The sequence below is a fragment of the Macrobrachium nipponense genome, chromosome 18, assembly GCF_015104395.2.
Source record: "Macrobrachium nipponense isolate FS-2020 chromosome 18, ASM1510439v2, whole genome shotgun sequence".
NCBI classification, from domain to species: Eukaryota; Metazoa; Arthropoda; class Malacostraca; order Decapoda; family Palaemonidae; genus Macrobrachium; species Macrobrachium nipponense.
Window position 1 is genome coordinate 53,953,304 of NC_087211.1, and position 6,772 is coordinate 53,960,075.

Here is a 6,772-nt window from a genome sequence, read left to right on the forward strand (position 1 = left end):
TATTCGAGGACTACTATATAGTATCTCTCAAACCGAGTCTAGCTATAGACCTAAGTCTTCCTTTCATGTGGATATTTATTAAAAATTTTGAATGATTGAAATGTAAATAACAGCTAAAGTATAATAGGGTTAAAATCATCAACCCAATTCCTGTTGATACTGTAGAATTTTAACAAGTCAACCGACATAGTTTTACTAGTGTTAGTAGGCTACAGCATACTGGTATAACTTATAGGGCTGATATAAAGTATTTATTCTGAAGAGCCACTCTGCAGTGGATAACTTTCTGTCAGTGTTATATGTAAAGTACTACAATCAGAATTTAACATAGGATTAACAGGATGTCCAGGGTTATCACAGCATCTAGATATTGAATCCATTTTTTTCTTTTTTTTATTGATGGTAATCCGGTTGGTTTATAATTATCCAGTGCTACTTTGGCTTGCTCCGAGATGCCAGTGCTGAACACCGTATTGTAATTGTAAAGTTTATCAATATATAATGTGTCAACCACATAATACAGAAATGGGTTTATATTAATACTTAGATCCCCGAGAGGCTAGCACTAAACACGGCATCCCAAGGAGCTTCCGCCATGTTTAATACTAGCCGTACTGCCTAGGAATAAGAACCCATGCTGGCATATGGCCAGCTTTACCTTAGACAGAATTTTCAATTCCACAATTTACTTTATTTAAATTGAGAGTGACATTGCAATCTTGATAAATATGAATATAGGAACTCGTTATATACCTGAATTCAGTTGGCCAGTTTGTTTTTTGCTACATGCTAAAATCAAACGGATTCAATTCAGTTTCTGGAAATTATATATATATATATATATATATATATATATATATATATATATATATATATATATATATATATATATATATATATATAATTCAGAAACTGAATTGAATCCGTTTGATTTTAGCATATCGTAGAAAAACAAACTGGCCAACTGGATTCAGGTATATAACGAGTTCCTATATTCATATTTATCAAGATTTCAATGTTCACTCTCAATTTAAATAAAGCTAAAATTGTGGAATTGAAAAGTCTGTCTAAGGTAAAGCTGGCCATATGCCAGCATGGGTTCTTATTCCTAGGCAGCTATAGTACGGCTAGTACTAAACATGGCGGAAGCTCCTTGGGATGCCGTGTTTAGTGCTAGCCTCTCGGGGATCTACGTATTAATATAAACCCATTTCTGTATTATGTGGTTGACACATTATATATTGATAAACTTTACATTTACAATACGGTGTTCAGCACTGGCATCTCGGAGCAAGCCAAAGTAGCACCGGATAATTAAAAACCAACTGGATTACCATAAAGAAAAAATGGATTCAATATCTACTATCTAGAGATGCTGTGCTAACCCTGGACATCCTGTTAATCCTATGTTAAATTCTGATTGTAGTACTTTACATATAACACTGACAGAAAGTTATATATATATATATATATATATATATATATATATATATATATATATATATATATATATATATATATGGGTGTGTGCATAATCTGACAAAACAATACGAACTATGGTAAAATTGTTGATGTAACTAAAATACTACATAAATTATATATAATACCGCGTTTAAATTGAGATTTGAATTTTTCAGAAGTGGAAAAATCACAAAGAAAAATATAGCAAATAAATAATGTAAAAAAAAAAAACTAAATAAACACTTTTTGATCAGTTATGAATGCCAGTGCCAGTATCCAGTTTGCAGTGTAATTGTTACATCGTCGTTGTACACAAACTTAAAAACGTGTGCAGAATTTGTTTGTCTGTCCAAGATTCCTGATATGCCAAGGTCTTCTTAGTGAAAGGACGATCCTGGCTTAAAATGTGATTTGATAGTTAATGAAATAAAGTGATTTCGAAAGGTTTTTTGGTGTCAGAAAGCGGGAACTTGGAGAGTCCTACGGATGAGTTAACGACTCCATCGAAGGTCAGGTATGTTTAAAAAACTATTAGCTAATATGCTATTCGTTTTAAATAACTGTCATGCACAGTTTTAGTGCAACTTCCTCAAAAGAAGTTCCCGATTGTTATAAAAGACAAAGGCTTGGTAACCTTTCTCATTTGAAATTTGAAATGAGTAATCTAGTCTATGGAGAGCTAAAGAGGCAGAATGGCGGAAGAGGGGAATGTGTCGTCGGTGTAAGTTTGAGAATGGCTAATTGATCCTGCTGCTGCTTGAAGGTCTTGCTAATTATCTACAGGAACAACATGACGAAACACATACACATATGATTACACACAAATTAGGACCTAGGAAGAATTAGGGAGTGGCAAACCTACTTTAGACCTAGGCCTATATACTACTATAACTTTTTTTTTTTCCATCTGTCCATCTGCCTATGGTGTTTTTGTATGGTAACACTGCGTCCCGGGCTTTAGATAGTTACGCTAATTGTAAGTTTTAGGTAAATAAAAGGATATCTGGGTGTACATTTGCAACTGAAAAGTGTTTTAATAATTTACTGTATGCGAATTACACCGTTAATATGCGAAATAAGATAGTATTATAATCGTTGAATGTAAGCTGAATGTAACTATCTAAAGCCCGGTACGCAGTGTTACCATACAAATACACCACAGGCGGATGGACAGATAAAAAAAAAAAGAAAAAAAAAGAGTATAGGTTTCTCTATAGGGTCTCCAACCATAGCATATTTGGGAATGGGAAAGTCGCCTTGATGTTCACAACGTCAGAGGGTGCTCTTTATGTAGAGGGGAATGGCGTGTGTGTGTGCTGGGGGCTTGACGCACTGTTGACGAGAGTTGTCTAGAGTCTAGACATGTGAGTGATTAAATTTGTTGAAGTTTTCAGCACAAGGAGAGCGGCTTGAATTGAGTAGCCTAGTAAGTGTGAATGTGGCTGTGACCATGTTTTTGTTTTCTGCTGCAGGAACGAATTGGGGACTTGCAGGGGGAGGAAAAGTGACAGGGGAGAGGGAGGTTGAAGGGGAAAAGGAGGAAGGAAGAGGGGGAGGGGTTTGTGTTGATGGTCCAACTAACAGCTCTACTTTTTACACCGACGGGCATTTTCTATTGTGACAGTCTCTTTTATCTAGATATGTCTGCGCTGTCTGTCCCTTTTTATCCAGGTGTTACCATGATGACTGGCCCTTTTATCTAGGTGTTACAGTGATGATGTCCCTTTTATTCAGATATTCCTGTGCTGTCTGTCCCTTTTATCCAGGTGTTACCATGATGACTGGCCCTTTATTTTATCTAGGTGTTACAGTGATGATGTCCCTTTTATTCAGATATTCCTGTGTTAACTGCCCATTTTATCGGAGTATTACTGTGATGACGTCTATTGTACCCAGGTATTTACCGTGGTAACTGTCCCTTCTATCTAGGTATTATTGTGATTACTGTCCATTTAATCTGTGTATTACTGTGATGATTTAATTCTATCCTGGTATTACTGTGTTGACTGCCCCATTTGTCCAGGTATTACTGTGATGACTGTCCCTTTTATCCAGGCATTACTGTTCTGTGTGTGTGTGTGTGTGTATTAATATCTGGCATGTTTTAAGATAACAATTAGAAAACATATATGGGAACAGTGATAATGTTTCTGGCAACTTTGCAATTGACAGCACAAACAAACAAAATAATAGCCACCATCTGACAAACCTGCTTGCGCCCAGTTTTAAGAGTCACTGATTTACGTAGAAGACTAGAAGGTTAACAGCTGGCTATCTTCGAAACAGTGCCCAGAGTTTTTCTAGAACCTGAATTGCTTGTTCTTGGAAAAGCAAATGGAATCACAGATTCCCGGAACTGGAAAACTGGTCGTTTTAAAAGCTGGAGACTGTCACGAGTAAGTGGATATATGTATTTATTCGTTTCTTCTCAATTTCTCTTCGTTATTTGTAACGAATCTGATTATCGATATTCCAATTATTACTGTTTTTTTCGTAGTGAAATTTCACTTTTTGCATAATTATGTTTTAGAAGGAAGCCAAACGAATAATTATTTTATGGGATGTTACGCACTGTCAGACTGACTAACTGACTGACTGTCAGACTGACTGACTGACTGTTAGACTGACTGACTGACTGTTAGACTAACTGACTGAATGTCAGACTGATTGACTGACAAACTGTCTGACTGACTGACTGACTGTCAGACTGACTAACTGACTGGGCTGAATGTCAGACTGACTAACTGACTGGACTGAATGTCAGACTGACTAACTGACTGGACTGAATGTCAGACTGACTTACTGACTGTCAGACTGACTAACTGGCTGGACTGAATGTCAGACTGACTAATTGACTGTCAGACTGACTGACTGACTGTCAGACTGACTGACTTACTGACTGTCTGTTCACCAACGATCGAAAGTTCATGAACTAAACGTAGGAGACATTGAGACGCCTGAGTAGCATACCATACTTATTATTCCTATTATATACTCCCCGGTCATCATGAGTCATTAAAAAGTTAGTAGTGGGAACGTTCGCCCCGTCGTTTACATTTGGCAGACACCTCATTACAATTATATATATTATATATATATATATATATATATATATATATATATATATATATATATAAATATTATACGTTTCGTTGAAGGCTTGGCATTGAATGCCGATGTCCTCATGTCAAACTTACAGAGAAATATCGCCGATCGTAGTTCGATGAACGCCAACAAATGGGGGATGGTTTATTCGTTATTTTTTTTTTATACATACTTTGGTTAGTTAGTAGAAACGATTTCCCACGTAAAAACAATAATAAAAACTTTATATATATATTAATTTTAGGTTTGATTTATATTTCTTGGAATCTGTAAGCAATTACTCGAAAAAACACGACGAAAGGTGGGGCTTTTTTTTTTTTTTATAGATAAAAGCGGAAGTTACCATGAAAACGTGAGACTGAAGAGTAGTATACGTCTCCGACATGATTTGTTGAGAATTATAACTGACAGATAAATTGTTTTACAACAAAACTCTGTCATGAATCTCAATTGATGAGGAGTACTGGTCTTGGTAGACGTAGTGTCGGCTGACAGGAACCCCACAAAATTAAACACAAAGGATCCGCTATAAGACTGGGTCAAGGTAAAAGTCTTATTATAGGTCTACGAAAACGTGACGAAAGCGGCCACGCCTCACCAGAATCTCTGGCGTCTCGCCTGCTATACCACCACGTCACCGACCGTGCAACAGACGCCGAGTAATACCTTCCCGTTTGTGCAAGAGCAGGTCAAAGGACTAGGTACCCGTTTCATCGCTGACATATAGTAGGTCCTCCGCCTCGAGGCTTCTTGCTTCAGTTCATTTCCTGGAGAGTTGCCACCCTCGGCGCCCATCCCAACGGCTTCCTGGCGTTCCCGTGTACGATTTATTTCACTAAGGCTACAGATATGCTTCGGAAGTGGCTACACTGCAGACAGGAATGTCTGTTTCAGGCTTTCAGCTGCTCAATCGCCTCTCAACACGAGAGACCATAGTCTCAGATCGGAGTTGACTCTCTAATTGTTGGTTAGTCGAATGTATGGGGTCGCAAACAGTATGGAAAGGCTTTTGGGCTAGCAACCTGATCCCTGATATCAAGCAAGCAGTGTCGTATACTACGCATTTTGCTTCTTCAAGCAAAGTGTCACTAGGCCGAATACGCCACGTCGTATAAAAATTTTGAAAATAATGACAATCATGCTATTCAAAATAATTGTGTTAGGACGGACTGTCAAAACTGTTTTTTGCAAAAAAAAGAACAAAGTGAATTTATTAATCTCTTCCAGTGGCCTTTAAAAATGAAGCTGAAAACTTCATAATCATCATAGGGAAACAAAACCAATTGGGAATGGAATATTTCAGCCAAGAGTATTGCAGTTGCTTCTCATATTCCTTTGAGTTTTCCACAGATGTATCCTTTACTGTACGTCCGTTTATATTCTCTTTCAATCTTACTTCTCCCGTACCGTCAGTGTACGTCATACGGCGCACTGTGGGCATTAGTTAAAGTTCTTTGCAGCGTGCCTTCGGCCCCTAGCTGCAACCCCTTTCGTTCCTTTTAATGTAACCAATAATATATATATATATATATAATATATATATATATATATTATTATATATTATATATATATACATATATACATACTATATATATATATATAATATATATATATATATATATATATTATATTTAAGGCCACAGAAAATCCTAAAATTAAAAGTTAATTAAGTGCTCCCGTGTTATTTCAACACGTTTTCACAGTACTGTGAAAAATGTCTGGTGAAAATGTGCTGAAACAACACGGAAGCGCTTAGTACTAATTTCTTTCATCACTCCGTGGCGTTAACTGAATACAATTGTCGTGACTTTTAAGCACTTTGTGTGTGTGTGTGTGTGTGTGTGTATATATGTATATATATATATATATATATATATATATATATAGTATATATATATAAAACAGACCTTATTGAAACGTTTATTAACAATTTTGTTCTTTATGACTAGAAGGCCTGTTATAAAAAAAAGGAAAATAAAGCACCTAATGAATCAGCAAACATAAAAGTGAAAGTACGAAAACAAAATTTTTTCAAGAGCCAAAACAGGCCAATTATGCTTTGCGTAGAAGACGTAGAACATCAAGAGTGGTGACTCAACCGCCAGTGAATCCGCACATATTTGGAAATATTCGTTTCTGTATTGAAACACCAGGCAATTTCCGGGCTGTCGGCCTGGATGTCGTTACGGATATGTGAATAATCAAA